This window comes from Oncorhynchus nerka, linkage group LG11 (genome assembly GCF_034236695.1).
Source record: "Oncorhynchus nerka isolate Pitt River linkage group LG11, Oner_Uvic_2.0, whole genome shotgun sequence".
In the NCBI taxonomy this organism is placed as follows: domain Eukaryota; kingdom Metazoa; phylum Chordata; class Actinopteri; order Salmoniformes; family Salmonidae; genus Oncorhynchus; species Oncorhynchus nerka.
In genome coordinates this window covers 31280889-31298768 of record NC_088406.1, presented here as the reverse complement: position 1 = coordinate 31298768, position 17880 = coordinate 31280889, and the positions used below count along the sequence as shown (strand labels likewise).

The 17880-nt window shown below is 40.0% G+C and overlaps 2 long non-coding RNA genes across 2 annotated transcripts; both read right to left on the bottom strand.

Moving 5' to 3' along the window:
* Positions 1–1138: 1138 nt before the first annotated feature.
* LOC115137757 (uncharacterized) lies at positions 1139–3121 on the bottom strand. The gene is made up of 4 exons (XR_010465001.1): positions 2746–3121; positions 2119–2192; positions 1700–1750; positions 1139–1557 (listed from the first exon to the last, which is right to left on the bottom strand). It is a non-coding gene; the product is annotated as an uncharacterized LOC115137757 (long non-coding RNA).
* Positions 3122–14609: 11488 nt separating this feature from the next.
* Positions 14610–16165, bottom strand: LOC135573915 (uncharacterized). The gene is made up of 3 exons (XR_010465000.1): positions 16134–16165; positions 15370–15507; positions 14610–15131 (listed from the first exon to the last, which is right to left on the bottom strand). It is a non-coding gene; the product is annotated as an uncharacterized LOC135573915 (long non-coding RNA).
* Positions 16166–17880: the final 1715 nt, after the last annotated feature.

Genomic DNA, 17880 nt, shown 5'->3' with positions numbered 1-17880 from the left:
GAGATGGAAAGTCCAATATTGTGTTTTTTACTGTTGAAGTTGCCCATGAAGGCAAAGGCCAAAGAGTTGTGGTTGTTGCCCTTGGTATGTGTGCCCATAACACCCCAGCCACGGCCCTCATACACTGTGCAATCTCCCCAAATAAGAAGCCTGCAAATGCCAGAAAACAGTTATTATGCATATAGTATTATCCTAAGACAATGAATGATGGAAAATACCTGGAAAGGAGAGGTCACTCACTTGTATCCAATGTCATCAAAGTTCCTATCCTGCATATGCATTCTCTGTATGTGGATGAGCTGGTCCATACATTCTTGGATGCCCCCGCAATGCAGTGCTGTGTGGTGTATGACAACTCTTTGAGCAGGATACTTGAGGGTCTCCCGGCATTGAGGGGCTGCTGCTCCCCACTGTCCCCGAGTAACCACCTCTACTGAAATGCATACATATGGGTAACTAACCACAGTAAATCTGTACCATATCCAAACTGTAGACCAAACAATTAACTTTAGTTTACCCATTCATAACAATGTATCATCAGAAATCATTACCTTTCGACAGAACTCATATAGGTACTTCCTTACCAGTGACTCTTACGTCCATGTATTAAACTATCAAGAATTACTTTTCATTTCGTCGCTAGAGGTCATTGAAAATAGGCAGTTTCCTTGACGTTCCTCAGAATAAGTGACTTGTTTAACAACATATTGTTAAAGGGTATGTGGACTGTGTTTCTCCGGCGGGTTATTACATGTTATGCGTACTTTCCTTTCATGTGCATGCCAATCATATTACTCATGCTTTCCCCAATGACACTATTACACTCAGTGGGTCTAAAACGCATTGAAAACTACACATTTGGAAATACACTGCAGTGGCCAAACAGATATGCCTAGATACAAAAAGGGAAGTCGAAGCTACACCAATAAAGAGTAACATTTCATATGCCCAACTATAAAAGATAATACACTTTTTACCTTCTATATTTAAGCTCTTTTTTTGGATGCAAGTATTGCAACAGAGATCAGGTCACATGATTGCGTAACAATGGAAATTCAGGAAACATTTCAAATACACAACAGTGGCATGCAGTCTTAGAGAAGTCTTTCAATCAAGTTTTTGAAAGAAAACAGAAGCATTTCACAACAAAACTTTGTCTTATTTAATTTCAAATACATGTAAAAAGTACTAGAGCTAATACATTAACACAATTATGTCCCAACAGGTGTTCCTCCACAACATGGTAAGAAATGGCATTTAAATGGTCCATACAAATCTTAGCAGTTCCTGTACGTACACTCCAACAAGATGATGAAGATCTAACACACAAAGTTAGTATTCCTGTAAAAGTTTCTGATTTGGCAGAGTATTTTAGGCCCACACAACCACCAGTCTTTCTGTTTTCAGCAACAGTGAACCCCAGTGAGACATGGTGGACTGTTGGGCAACAGCAGAGACTGTGGATGCATACATCAGACCTCCTCTTCATCCTCCTCACTCTGTCCAGCGGTGTCCACAGTGAGGGGCTGTGCAGACATAGTACAGCCTCATGACATCCTGCATAGAAAATAAAGCAGTAACTTTCATATACACCACATACCAATGTCTCCATATAGCTCAGTGGACTCTATAATACTCTAGTATTTCTAGATTTACCAACTATTTGGGGACAGTGGGTGTTCTATGATTAGCAACGTACCTCAGCCTTCATACTGTGTGACTGGAAAAACACTGTCACCTTGTGGCCACACTTGAAACGAGAGTGAAGAGATCAATATTTTAGATTTATCTGGAAGGGAGATACCTAGTCAATTGTACAACTGAATGCATTCACATGAAATGTATATTCCGCATATAACCCAACCCCTCTGAATCAGAGAGGTGCGGGGGCTGCCATAATCGACATTCACGTCTTCTGCGCCCGGGGAACAGTGGGTTAACTGCCTTGCTCAGGGGCAGAATGACAGATTTCTACCTTGTCAGCTGACATTATTTTGAAATGATAGAGATAGTTTGTGAATATAAATAGTGTGGAGAAATTGCCTGGTTTCAGAGAGCTAGAGGAGGGAGATAGAGAATGAGGGTTTGTTTGAGTGTGGTTGTGTTGGCCACCCTCACTTTGGGCAGGGGTGATCCTCTGTCTGAGGTAGCGTTGGATCCTGGAACACATCTGCAATGATCTGCTCAGCTCACTGAGGAGAGAAGAGACAGAGAGGTGAGACAGAGAAGAGATATAGAGAAGAGACAGACCTGCCAACCCTGTCCATGTTTTAAGAGCAGTGCGTGTGCTGTTTGTGAGTCTGATCGCAAAATGTCTTTCTTGACAGCGTTCCATTTACACATATGGTGAAAGTCACAATCAATATCTAATTAGAAAGAACGCCCAAAGGGCCTTTATTCTTGGAGTTTAATTTTTTATTAAACAAATAATAACAAGTTATTTGTTAAAAACCTCTTGAGGATAGGGAGACGCTATCGTCTCAACTGGCCAATTGCCAGGGGAAATGCAGAGCGCCAGATTCAAATAAAATGCTATAAAATTCAAACTTTCATTAAATCACACATGTAAGATACTCAATTAAAGCTACACTCGTTGTGAATCCAGCCAACGTGTCAGATTTTAAAAATGCTTTTCGGCGAAAGCATAAGAAGCTATTATCTGATAGCATGCACCCATCTTCACCAGTAGTAAACAAAAGAGCTAGCGTAGCAGGCGCTACACAAAACGCTGAAATAATGCATTACCTTTGACGAGTTTCTTTTGTTGGCACTCCAATATGTCCCATAAACATCACAATTGGTCCTTTTGTACGATTAATTCCGTCCATATATATCGAAAATGTCCATTTATAAAGCCTGTTTGATCCATAAAAAAACAGCTTAAGAAAAACCCAACGTCACTACAAAATATTTTAAAAGTTGCCTATAAACTTTGCCAAAATATTTCAAAATACTTTTGTAATACAACGTTAGGTATTTTTAAACGTTAATAATCGATCAAATTGTAGACGGGGCAATCTGTATTCAATACATGAACGAAAATAAACCAACTCTGCTCATCACGTCTTGTGCAACTCACAAAAGGGTCCAGCATTGGGCATGCTATTTACCCAAAAGTGAAAATTCTGCCCCCTAGCTTTTTAAGGTACAACATGGACAAACGTCTTATCCGCGATAAAAAAAAATACACTCTGATATAAGAACAAGGGCATCAGTATCAAATAAACATGTTATCCATAATAAAAATGAAAAAGCTATGATAGGAAACAGTGGGTAGAGGAACACTTGTCACCTCTCAAACAGAGAGTTCCTAATCAACACTAAAAGCAAACTCATTTTGAAATCATAAAAACAAAATCAAATTAGAGCATCGACACAGACCGCAAACTGGCTACACAAAGCATAAGTAGGCTACTGCAAAGGGAATCTGAACGCTGTTCGCTAGAAGAGTCAGGTGTTTCAGACTATGTAAAGGTGCCTATTGTATTTCTTTGCAGCGCGTACGTAATTTCAGATTTTCGAAATTGATAAAATCTCAAATCTAGTGCAAAGGCATTTTAGAAGCATTGCCTCTATAGCTAATACCGGACACTCATTAATTCTTCATCGCGCAGTCTTCTAAACTCCCGACTCCATTTAATGCCAAGATGTTTATATTTATTATTATACCTTTGTAATGATTTTTGTGACGTGGATCATGATTACAATTCCAGTCTATCAGGTTGCGTGATCCTCGTAATGTTACGTGAAAAGTGCAACTAAAGGGACGCAGATTTAAATGTATATCACACTCGCACAAATGCGACCAGTTATTTTTCCTATTAGCATTTAATTTATTTCACTAGCAAATCTATTGAACTGCTGGCACTTTAGAGCCCACTGAATGTCCATCTTATGTTCGCTAACGTTAGCTTAAAACAATTACTGTTTACCTTTCCACAACACACGGAGTCGAAAAGGGATTTGTCCATGTGTTAACTTACAGCTGACATTCGGCAAACTCAGCATCACAACAAACAGGAGGGGCAGACACGAGGTAGCTACGTCGAATGTATGATGTATTAATTTCCATGTCCTTTGACGCAAACTCCGTACATGTCTGTGTGTTGCAGCTCGAGAATCGGGACGTTAGATTTACTCAGTGGATTTATTTTTTATTAAATGTTTTTTAAAAACAAAAAAAAACCAGGCCCTATTAATTTATGCGTACTTTTAACTCGGATCTCGTACCTGCATACATGGACAGAGAATTGCGTATTTGGTACGCAAAATGAGAGCATGTTGGCAGCCCTGCAGATATGAGACAGATGTGAGACAGAGAGAAGAAACAGATATGAGACAGAGAGAAGATACAGATACGAGACAGAGAGAAGATACAGATACGAGACAGAGAGTGTGAGAGAGAGATGAGCAGTGCTTAATTTGAGCAGGATCCTGCACCTCTCAGATTTGACTTTATTTGTTCCGGCACCTATTTGCCTATATCCGGTACCTCTCGCGGCATGATTTATAAATTATTTCACTGTTCGCACTGTAGTCATTCTAATGAAAGCGATCAGCATTAAATCGAGCTGCCTCGTTATTTATCCCGTACCCCAGAAAGACCATCATGTAAAAGCGCAGTGAGCCTTCTATGTAATCCTCCTATCCTCTTATTTGTACATATAGGTTATGGGGTAGGGCCAGTGGCATAAGTAACGAAGAGAAGTGTCGTGAAGATGTCTCTAAGTAATAACGTCACGTAGCCTAGTCGTCTCCCTACTGAATTTAAATCGTGGGAAAGCCAAACATTTTTTAAATAATCAAAGGCAAACAAGTTTGACATTTTTCAAGTCCAAAAAAATAGAGAAAGAAGGCGAATCGAACCCAGAACGAGCCAGAGAACTGTCAGTGCAGGACGAGAGGAGTGAGGGGCAAACTGTTCCTGATGGCGATGCTAATCCCGCCAGTTCAGCATCACCATCGGCACCTCCACTAGCTAGTAGGCCTATTAGCGAGTCAGACTCAGGGGGAGAGATGATACAGAAATGAGAAAGAGAGATGAGACAGAGAAAAGACAGATGGCCTAATTGCCCATGACAGAGGTTTATTTGAGTGTCTGAGCATAAGTGGTGGGAAATAGGGATCACCTACTCAACCCAGTGGGTGATCTTTTTTAAATAGATTTTTATTTCACCTTTATTTAACCAGGTAGGCAAGTTGAGAACAAGTTCTCATTTACAATTGCGACCTGGCCAAGATAAAGCAAAGCAGTTCGACACATACAACGACACAGAGTTACACATGGAGTAAAACAAACATACAGTCAATAATACAGTATAAACAAGTCTATATACGATGTGAGCAAATGAGGTGAGATAAGGGAGGTAAAGGCAAAAAAAGGCTAAGGTGGCAAAGTAAATACAATATAGCAAGTAAAACACTGGAATGGTAGATTTGCAGTGGAAGAATGTGCAAAGTAGAAATAAAAATAATGGGGTGCAAAGGAGCAAAATAAATACAGTAGGGAAAGAGGTAGTTGTTTGGGCTAAATGATAGGTGGGCTATGTACAGGTACAGTAATCTGTGAGCTGCTCTGACAGTTGGTGCTTAAAGCTAGTGAGGGAGATAAGTGTTTCCAGTTTCAGAGATTTTTGTAGTTCGTTCCAGTCATTGGCAGCAGAGAACTGGAAGGAGAGGCGGCCAACGAAAGAATTGGTTTTGGGGGTGACCAGAGAGATATACCTGCTGGAGCGCGTGCTACAGGTGGGTGATGCTATGGTGACCAGCGAGCTGAGATAAGGGGGGACTTTACCTAGCAGGGTCTTGTAGATGACATGGAGCCAGTGGGTTTGGCGATGAGTATGAAGCGAGGGCCATCCAACGAGAGCGTACAGGTCGCAATTGTGGGTAGTATATGGGGCTTTGGTGACAAAACGGATTGCACTGTGATAGACTGCATCCAATTTGTTGAGTAGGGTATTGGAGGCTATTTTGTAAATGACATCGCCGAAGTCGAGGATTGGTAGGATGGTCAGTTTTACAAGGGTATGTTTGGCAGCATGAGTGAAGGATGCTTTGTTGCGAAATAGGAAGCCAATTCTAGATTTAACTTTGGATTGGAGATGTTTGATGTGGGTCTGGAAGGAGAGTTTACAGTCTAACCAGACACCTAGGTATTTGTAGTTGTCCACGTATTCTAAGTCAGAGCCGTCCAGAGTAGTGTTGGACAGGCGGGCAGGTGCAGGCAGCGATCGGTTGAAGAGCCTGCATTTAGTTTTACTTGTATTTAAGAACAGTTGGAGGCCACAGAAGGAGAGTTGTATGGCATTGAAGCTTGCCTGGAGGGTTGTTAACAGTGTCCAAAGAAGGGCCAGAAGTATACAGAATGGTGTCGTCTGCGTAGAGGTGGATCAAAGAATCACCCGCAGCAAGAGCGACATCATTGATATATACAGAGAAAAGAGTCAGCCCGAGAATTTAACCCTGTGGCACCCCCATAGAGACTGCCAGAGGTCCGGACAACAGGCCCTCCGATTTGACACACTGAACTCTTATCTGAGAAGTAGTTAGTGAACCAGGCGAGGCAGTCATTTGAGAAACCAAGGCTGTTGAGTCTGCCGATAAGAATACGGTGATTGACAGAGTCGAAAGCCTTGGCCAGGTCGATGAAGTCGGCTGCACAGTACTGTTTTTTATCGATGGTAATTATGATATCGTTTAGGACCTTGAGCGTGTCTGAGGTGCACCCGTGACCAGCTCGGAAACCGGATTGCATAGCGGAGAAGGTACGGTGGGATTCGAGATGGTCGATGATCTGTTTGTTCACTTGGCTTTCGAAGACTTTAGAAAGGCAGGGCAGGATGGATATAGGTCTATAACAGTTTGGGTCTAGAGTGCCTCCCCCTTTGAAGAGGGGGATGACCGCAGCCGCTTTCCATTCTTTAGGAATCTCAGACGATACGAAAGAGAGGTTGAACAGACTAGTAATAGGGGTTGCGACAATGGCGGCGGATAATTTTAGGATGAGAGTGTTCAGATTGTCTAGCCCAGCTGATTCGTAGGGATCCAAATTCTGCAGCTCTTTCAGGACATCAGCTGTCTGGATTTGGGTGAAGGAGAAACGGGGGATCTATGCATCTATGTCTTATTGACATGGATGCAGCTGTTGTCTGCTTCTTGTTGATGGTCACAGTTCCTGCACTCTCGAGATACACACAACAGTCAGTAATGTCTACTACATTCATGCATTTACTTGTTTAAACAATTGAATGCCCAAACACTTCCAAACCAATACGGTAGTGCATGAAACTAGATAGCTAATCCATTTGGAGGGGGTATGAATGAACATCAGTCATCACACTTACTGCATAGAGCAGGATGCGATTCTCCTTGTCTTCTTTGGGATACAACATGTTGTTGTTGTAACAGAATGGAACAATTTTTGTTATAATATTATAACTAGGTAGACTATCCTGGTCCTGTCAGAGAAGAAGACTGCAACAAAATATAATAGCTACTAGCTAGTCTTTAGCTAGCAGGATAATGTTATCTAGCTACTACTAACTTATTTATACATCTTCTAACTTCTTTAGAGCTTCTTGCCGTTCTTTACAAAATCGGATCCCAACAAATCCTCTATAGCCATTTGAATTGGTTTACAAATAAAATCTACTAAATAATATCATAACTCAGTTTCAGGCTGTCAAGCTAGCTATCTAGCATCAGCGTCTCGTCAGCAACACATAAATGGTTTTTACGGTTCACGGGATTTCAGAAACGTTCTAAATAAAAGTTCCCCACTTATTAGTAGAAAAGTGTCAATAACCTGTATTTGTTAATGATATATGAAAAATAATTGTCTAACCATGAACAATTATTCATATTTGTTCATATTTAAGTGGCATTTGCATTAAATTGTGGTCAAATAAATTCCCCCAATGTGAATCACTGCATATGGAATACATAATGGCTTATAGAGTAAAAACTATTCTGGGTGCCGCAGTAAAAGTATTGTAGGGAATACTCAGTAGGCTCTGTCTATATAATGTATATATGGTGTCATTTCATGGGGCTCTGAATAATACGGAGTGTTGCTGGCCTTATACTCCACCCATTCCATTGGCCACAGTGCAAATTATTGTATATGGAATACATATTGGCTTAAAGGGCAAACACTATTGCAGTAAAAGTAATGTAGGCAATACTCAATAGGGTCTGTATATATACTCAATAGGTAAAGTATATATGGTGTCATTTCATGGTGCTCTGAATAATTACTCCACCCCATAAACCAATATGTATTCCAAATACAGGGATTTACATTGAGGCCAATGTAATGAGTGGAGTAAAAGGCCAGCAACACTCAGTATTATTCAGAGCCCCATGAAATGACAACAAATAGGTTCGACAGACCCTATTGAGTACTCCCCAACCCATTTTTACATCGGAACAAATCATGTTTTTTCTCTATAAGCCAATATGTAATGCATATAAAGTGATTTGTACTTTGGATAATGTAATAGGTGGAGTAAAAGGTCAGCAACACTCCGTATTATCCGGAGCCCCGTGAAATGACACCATATATACATTCTACAGACCCTACTGAGTACTCCCCAACCCACTTTACATCAGCATAAATAATTGTTTTTCCTGTACAGTGCTATATTGGTACCATTTAGAGTCCAGGCACTCCATTTTAAGCTGTTTGACCACAGTAAAAGTCCAGCAAGACTTTCTATGAACTAGCTTTTGTTCAAACTCCTCTGATTTGCACTCCTGAGACTCTAGTAACTAGACTGGACTCTGGTTTTATGGTCACACATCGATCGTTTTTGCTGTACAGTGCAATGTTTTGTGCAATCCAACAAAAATACAATAAGACTTTTTTGAAACATTCATTTCAAATTGCATCCTTGAACAATATATAGTAATAATGTAGTTATAATAACATAAGTTTAACATTATGCACTATGCAAAGCTGCAAAAATATAGATTTTGTATCATACACATAGCGTTTTACCGCACGCTTTTATTTTAAAGGCAAACTCCAAAAACTGGAAGTGTGGATAGATAACAGCTAGTGTTGACGCTAATCTATCTCCCGTTTAGATTTTTTATTCATTTAATATTTTAGAAAAAAATTATCGAAGTATATATTCTTGGGGGGTTCTTTTTTACATTTGATTTGTATTAACAACAAATCAATAAGTACATGGGGGACTTCTTATTTATAATGATAGCTTACCCCGGCCAAACCCAAACCCTAACGACGCTGGGCCAAACCCTAACGACGCTGGGCCAATCACGGCCTGTTGTGATACAGACTGGAATCAAACCAGAGTCTGTAGTGACAACTCTAGCACTGAGATGCAGTGCTTTGGACTGCTGTGCCACTCGGGAGCTAAGGGGTACAATATCACATTACACAAGGACCTTAAGGGACATACACACATTTATTATTCTAACAGCTTTTTTGTTGGTAGAGTATTTAATTTTCTTAAAATATAGTTCAATGTATTTTTGTAAGGTAAGAAAATTAGGTTTTTTGTTTGTAAATTTACATTTGTGAATATGAAATTTGGCCAAAAGGATAATGAAATTAATTACATAAGTAGGGTAGTGGTTGTTCTGGCTCAGGTTCAAGGAGACATGCCATTCCACTGAACCTGCCCAGGAGACGCTTCCTTAGCCACTGAAGATCCTCCAGTGTGGGACCTTGGGACAGAGGGTTGTAGTCTTCGACTGGCTTCCTCCACTTGCATTCCACATCCGTACGGCCGATATTGTGAACTGCCAAAATAGGCTGCATGGCTACACTTATGAGCTCCACAGAAGCATTTGCATGTGGCAGAGAGAATCCTCTGGTCACCTACCTGCCAAGAGGAAGGTGCCACATGCCTTTCAATGCATAACTTTGAACACCTTGAAATGCATTTGTTGTAAGAAATCTTCTATGTAAAAAACGTTTGATTTGATTGATGACATTACAGCTGTAATTTTCACGAGGACAAGTAGTGTTTTTACATAAACTTTTAATTGATAACTTTAGATTTTATTGCTTGACATATCAATCATATAGTGGGAAGAATCCTATAAAAACGGTCATAAAAATGTCATAATGTCATAACAGCTGACATAACCTGTCATAATGTGGTCATAGAACTGTCATGACCCATATATTTACACCGGTTGTGACATATATTGCGTTATTTTATGGCTGTCAAAACCCACATTTATTCAAATGATTTTTCCTTTAGTTTGAAAGTTTGTTTCTTAAATCTTTAGTCGTTTTTGTAATTAATTCTTTACAGTCATGTTTTTTTCATCATATTTTCAATAACATGTAGAAAATACACTTTATGACACTCATGAAGCATTATGACCATCCTGTGTCATTTTACTTGGACTAAGAAAAAACACTATGACACGGTCAAGAAGCATTATGACCATCATAATCAAATAAGCCAGATAGGCCTATCACGTACAGGCCCCCTTATATCAGTCATCAGTCAAAAAGAGGGTGTCTTGTCCTGCTCCTGAAATCTGTTCCTGTATTCATCACAGTCATCAGCAACAGAGCATTGGGGTAGGTACATGTCTGACATAAATGTTTGCGCAATTACAATGATAATTTAATGTGGTAAATAAAAAATTAATATATACAGTGACTTCAGAAAGTATTCAGACCCCTTGACTTTCTCCACATTTTGTTACGTTACAGCCGAATCCTAAAATTGATTAAATGTATTTTTTTCAGCAGTCTACAGACAATACCCCAGTAATGACCAAGCGAAAACAGTTTTTTAGAAATGTTTGCAAATGTATTACAAATAAATAAACAGAACTACCTTATTTACAGAAGTATTCAGACCCTTTGCTATGAGACTCGAAATTGAGGTCATGTGTATCTTGTTTCCATTGATCATCCTTGAGATGTTTCTATACCTTGATTGGAGTCCACCTGTGGTATATTCAATTGATTGAATATGATTTAGAAAGGCACACACTTGTCTATATAAGGTCCCACAGTTGACAGTGCATGTCAGAGTAAAAACCAAGACATAAGGTCAAATGAATTGTCCGTAGAGCTCCGAGACAGGATTGTGTTGAGGCACAGATCTGGGGAAGGGTACCAAAGAATTTCTACAGCATTGAAGGTCCACAAGAACACAGTGGCCTCCACATCATTCTTAAATGGATGAAGTTTGGAACCACCAAGACTCTTCCTAGAGCTGGCCATCCGGCCAAACAGAGCAATCGGGGGAGAATGGCTTTGGTCAGGTCGGTGACCAAGAACCATGTGGTCACTTTGACAGAGCTCTAGAGTTCATCTGTGGAGATAGGAGAACCTTCCAGAAGGACAACCATCTCTGCAGCACTCCACCAATCAGGCTTTTATGATAGAGTGGCCAGACGGAAGCTACTCCTCAGTAAAAAGGCACATGACAGCCCGCTTGGAGTTTGCCAAAAGTGAGCTAAAGACTCTCAGACCATGAGAAACAAGATTCTCTGGTCTAATGTAACCAAGATTGAACTCTTTGGCCTGAATGCCAAGTGTCACGTCTGGTGGAAACCTGGCACCATCCCTACGGTGAAGCATGGTGGTGGCAGCATCATGCTGTGGGGAGGTTTTTCCATCGGCAGGGACTGAGAGACTAGTCAAGATCGAGGCAAAGATGAATGGAGCAAAAGTACAGAGAGATCTTTGATGAAAACCTGCTCCAGAGCGCTCAGGACCTCAGACTGGGGCGAAGGTTCACCTTCCAACAGGACAACGACCCTAAGCACACAGCCAAAACAATGCAGTGGCTTCTGGACAAGTCTCTGGATGTCCTTGAGTGGCTCAGCCAGAGCCCGGACTTGAACCCGATCGAACATCTCTGGAGAGACCTGAAAATAGCTGTGCAGCAACGCTCCCCATCCAACCTGACATAGCTTGAGAGGATCTGCGTAGAAGAATGGGAGACTCCCTTAGGCTATGGTGTAATGGCATGTTTAGCCTTGTGTGGTAAGTTGTGGGTTTTGACACTCCTATGTATGTGTCATAACTAGCCATAAAATAACTACGGTGGTCGTTTTTGTGGGTTTTTACACTCTTATGTAGCTAGGTGTCATAACCAGCCATAAAATGTGCAATATATTTCCCAACAGGTCTAAATATACTGTATGTGTCATGACAGTGTTATGACCATATAATAACAGGTTATGACAAGTTGTGTCAGCTGTTATGACATATTATGATATGGTTATGACCGTGTCATAACATGTTATGTTGCTGCAAGTAAAGCGTTCCCACATGTACCACTCCTTGTAAATAAATAGTGTGCCTTTGAAGATTTGTCTCGGGTCATGAAACTAGAATACAGGCTGGATGTCTAAACAAAGTCAATTCTGAATGTACCACTCACGGAAACATTGACATGTTTTTCACATAGTCGGCTCAGGGATTTGAACTAGCGCCCTTTCAGTTACTGGCCCAATGCTCTTAACTGCTAGGCTACCTGGAATCGTTTCATTTCCTTTACCGACACTATTTGAAGAGTACATGGAGTTTGGATTGCAGCCTATAGCCTAATTTCGTCTGTCAAATAGGTAGGCCTACCTCTTATTTCTTAAATAGGAAGAAAATTGCTCCAATATAAATCCCTCTTGTTGTTAGTAAAGTCAAACTATAATGAAGACAGTTTAAATGAATTATTCCTACTCTAATATGCCTACTTTCAGCACCATGATTGTTTCAATTTCTTGTGCCGTGGCTGCCTGCTTCAAGTTTCAGCACCAAGTTACTTGAATCTGTCTTTCTGTGAGGTAATACCTCTGATAAAAAAAGAATGGGCAAAAAACATATTGTTTTTCTTAAAATCAATTATAGTGGTAGCAAGCTATCAAAGTTAACATCAGGTCCTCCTTTTCATATTCATGCTGTCCTTCTCAAGCTGAACAGAACATATAGTCTAATCCGCAAGCACGATATCGCATTTGTTGGACTAGGCCTAAATCGACAATTATTTATCACACCATCCCAGCAGTGCAAAAGACTCAGGAAGGAAGTTAATTTCCTTAGAAATATAACTTCCTCTTTTCTGGGCATGCACTTCGTATAGCCTAGAGCCTATAGACTATGGATCATTTGGATCATTTGATTGAAACCACACTAAATAGCCTATAGGCGCACTTGATATTGTGCGCCCAACGGGAAATCAGAGATGAGGGGTGGCATTGGGCACACATATTTAAGCTAAAATATTTCTCTAAAACAGAGAAATATTGTAGGCCCCCACAGATGAACCCAAACATGGTCTCCTTTAAGGAGCTCAATCACACTACCAATGCTGGCTACCTGGCAACAATTGTCTGGCAGGCTGGTATGGTATGCTGAGACTACCCGCTGGCCATTCTTTAAGATACTACACTGGGCACGCCCGTAGGTGGACATATACAGTGTGAAGTGGTACAAGCCATCTAGTAGCCTTTTGTGACTAGGGGGCAGTATTTTCATTTTTGGAAAAATAACGTTCCCGTAGTAAACGGGATATTTTGTCAGGACAAGATGCTAGAATATGCATATAATTGACAGCCTAGGATAGAAAACACTCTAAAGTTTCCAAAACTGTAAAAATATTGTCTGTGAGTATAACAGAACTGATATTGCAGGTGAAAGCCTGAGAAAAATCCAATCCGGAAGTGCCTCATGTTTTGAAAGCTCTGCGTTCCAATGCGTCCCTATTGAGTAGTGAATGGGCTATCAACCAGATTACTTTTTCTCCGTATTCCCCAAGGTGTCTACAGCATTGTGACTTAGTTTTACGCATTTATGTTGAAGAATACCCGTAAGCAGCTACATTGCACAACTGGTCACCTGATGGCTCCCAGAGTGATTCTCGCGTAAAATACAGAGGTAGCCATTATTCCAATCGGTCCTACTGAAAAACCAATTGTCCCGGTGGACAAAAATATATTTTGGGAAAAAAGGAACATTGGCTATCTAACTGGGAGTCTCGTGATTGAAAACATCTGAAGCTCATCAAAGGTAAACGATTTAATTTGATTGCTTTTCTGATTTCCATGACCAAGTTACCTGCTGCTAGCTGGACAAAATGCTATGCTAGGCTATCGATAAACTTACACAAATGCTTGTCTAGCTTTGGCTGTAAAGCATATTTTGAAAATCTGAGATGACAGGGTGATTAACAAAAGGCTAAGCTGTGTCTCAATATATTTCACTTGTGATTTTCATGAATAGGAATATTTTCTAGGAATATTTATGTCCGTTGCGTTATGCTAATTAGTGTCCGTCGATGATTACGCTCCCTCATGCGGGATGGGGAGTCACTAGAGGCTAGCGAGCAGGTGAATTTTCCTGTGTCAGTACTGTAGCCATCTCCCTCATTGACCAGGATGTTGGCAAACTTCAAGATACCTATGTGAGTTGGGTAGCTGTCACAGATGTTAAGTTTGGCTGTGAAGGCTACAATCTTTCCTAGAATGGAAGAATGAACAGAGAGAGAGGGAGAGAGAGAGATCATTCCAGGCCTAGGGTATTTCATACATACTCAATGTAACGGTTGTCGTCTTCCTCTTCTGAGGAGGAGTAGGAAATATCGGACCAATATGTAGCGTGGTAAGTGTTTGTCATATTTATTACACTGAACACAGGAAACAAAAGAATAAGCGAATGAAGAAAAAAACGAAACAGTCCCAAATGGTGAAAAAACACTGAAACGGAAAATAACCACCCACAAACAAGAGTGGGAAAACAGGCTACCTAAGTATGGTTCTCAATCAGAGACAACGATTGACAGCTGCCTCTGATTGGGAACCATACCAGGCCAAACACATAGAAATACAAACATAGAATACCCACACACATCACACCCTGACCAAACTAAAAATAGAAACATACAAAGCAATCTACGGTCAGGGCGTGACACTCAAAGATTTGCCAATAAGATACGTACAAATTCTTCCTTTTCACAGCAATTATGATGATTAAATACAGGAAAATACAGATGCCATAAGATATATATGTTATGCACTTATCTTGTCAAATTTATAACAGCATAAAATAGAGCTAGAAGGCCTACTTGGTATAGGACTCGCTGGGCCACCTCTGCAACCCTTGGTTGGATCAGGATTGGTGGGTTTGGGTTCTGTGTTCCAGAATACAATATAGTTGTTTAGCTCCCTTTCACTGTAAAGATTTGTCAGGGACATTCATCATATGCCATATACAAATGCATTGGACTATTGCATACACACAGAGATCTAGGATATATTGTATATATATATATTTTATACATTTCACATCATAGGCCTCTTAAAAAACAACTACGTAGGTGAACAAAGGATACATGACATTCAATTACAAAGATTACTTGCACAACTAACCTGTATTTCACAAGAAATGTAGTTAGGTATTTAGGTCACTATTGTGTGTAGGTTAGTACCAGGCTTAAGGTTTCCATTATTGTCTCCACAGCCATGTTCAAAATCCATGTGCAACTATAGCTGAGGATGAGTTTCCTTCTATAGAAAAGATAAATGCATTGAAATGGAGCATAGGCAAATTAATTGTTGTTGTGTTAGAAAGTCATATGTCATTTCATTCTGCTAGGTTCTAATTTGTCAGAGGAAATAACTCACGGACACTAGAGAAGCTTAACCAAGTTTAATTATTCCCAAAGTGTCGACACAGCTGTGTCCAGACAAAGACATGTTCCCACCAGGATTGATGGGTTAAATACTCCACTTTGGACACTCCTCCTTCTCTCCAATCCTTACATCTTACGGTTCCACAGGAAGAGGATAATAGGGTAATAAACCATAATTTCTCCCTTCAGGGGTTCTGACCTGACCTCAACCCCTCCTTCACCTAATCCACAGAATTCCATTCGAGTTCCCCTATAGCAATGCTGTGACCTCCTCCCATCCACCAAACACATTCCAAAGCCATCTGTCTTTCTACAGAGAACCATTAACCGCTGACATATAAACCAGTCTCTTCCACTTTTGTTATATACTATGCTTATGCATATAACAATGAACTAGCTGTTGTAAAATATGAATTATGTCTGCATTATGAATGTACATTTGGAAAGAAATCTCATTACAGCAAATATATTTTTTATGTATACAAAAGTAGTTAGTTTTACCTGTGAACATCTTGCAGAGGTGATGTTCTAAATATTCTGACTGGTTTGACGACTTGGCTGCTTGCAGACAGACATGTAGAGGTGGGGCTAGTTTTTAAGGTGTGCAAGATGTAACCAGAATGAAAGCTAGAATAAAACGATAAAGCTTGGAGATGATTTGCGTAAATTCCATTTAGATAATTAAGATAAGAGGAGAATGTGGTGTGTTTGAAAAATGTACAGTTGTAACAACTTTACGCCATCACAACATGTACTGTATATGCAGAGTGTAAGCAAAATAAACAGGAGTTGAACTGCACCTTTGAAAAAAGGTGTATTGTCAAGCAGGCAGAGCACAATGTCCTCTGTTATCACCAACATTCTTGAGATTCTTTTCAGCACATTCAACACTCTAATAACAATAGCAGAGTTTTTGTGAGTGAAGGGGTTAAGTGTTGACATTCAGAAAATGTGTTACGTCATTTGATGCAGGGATGAAAAGGAGATTTTGGAGTCCCCAAACTTTTTAATTACACATTTTTATCAGAAATATATTGTCAAATTTCAACCTGAAGTAGTAGAACTCTGCCCCAAGTAAGTAAAAGGGAAGTGGACAAAAAATGACAATTGGACAAAAAAATGATTCAGACAGGAAACAAAAGAGCAGTTGGTGAGCTATGTTTCTGGATGAATGAACCAGTACAACGGGTACTGTTGGCAAAATGTGTCCACTGATAGTCAAACATGACGACAACACTCGGACTCAACTACATTTTCACAAGATTGATACTGACAAAAATGTCAGAGGACAGAACAATTTGCTTGATCTTCTGATTGTAAAAAGAGTATAGCAGGTGTCTGTAAAGGGGTGAGGTACACAATGATACAATGTGTTCTTACCCTAATAAACCGGTCAACATTAGGACATGGCATGGTCCTCTCCACTGTGGAGACTGTGTAGATATCACATAGATGGTATAGAAAACCATCTTTGTAGATACCATTCTGACTACATAACCTCATGGCTCTTGACCTCTCATGTCATGTCTCAATCTGTCTGAGGGTTGATATCATGATTTTGATTGTGACCATCGGGGGGGTTACATCAGAGAAATTGGGAACCAGTTCATATGCGTCATATCAAACTGTCAGTACTTATTGTGACATCGACATAAACAGCTGAGCAGTTCTTGTTTATTCATGTTCTGTACGTAATATGTCATGTTTCATGTTTTGTGTGGACCCCAGGAAGTGTGGCTGCTGCTTTTGCAACATCAACAAAAGAACCATTGACGTACATACTGTTAGGTTCTAAATGAACCTTATCAAATTTAACGGACGATTAGTAAAGCTCAAACCAAAATTATTCAGCCATTGAGTCATTCAGCTACAGAAGACAAAAACCATTGTCATGATGTTGGCCCGGGGGGTATGTTTATGACAGTCATAAATACCTCTTCCCCTCTTTTTCCTCTCTCTACCCTACTGAGGTTACATTTGCAAAACCCTTGGTTAACATAGAGATTCGGGGAACATCAGAAGGTGGGGGGAAATTAACTATATTCTGGTAATGCGACCAATTGAACATATGCAGTGGTACTTAATGAATATGATGTCAGTTCGGTTGTCATTTGAGACATTCTCATCAATGATCAGATGACATAAACTCTACAGTGGAAAGTCTACACATCAGAGTTATCGGATTCACATGGAATTGTTGTTCAATTTAAATGTTTGAATATGAAATTTCAATTTATTTGTGATGCGA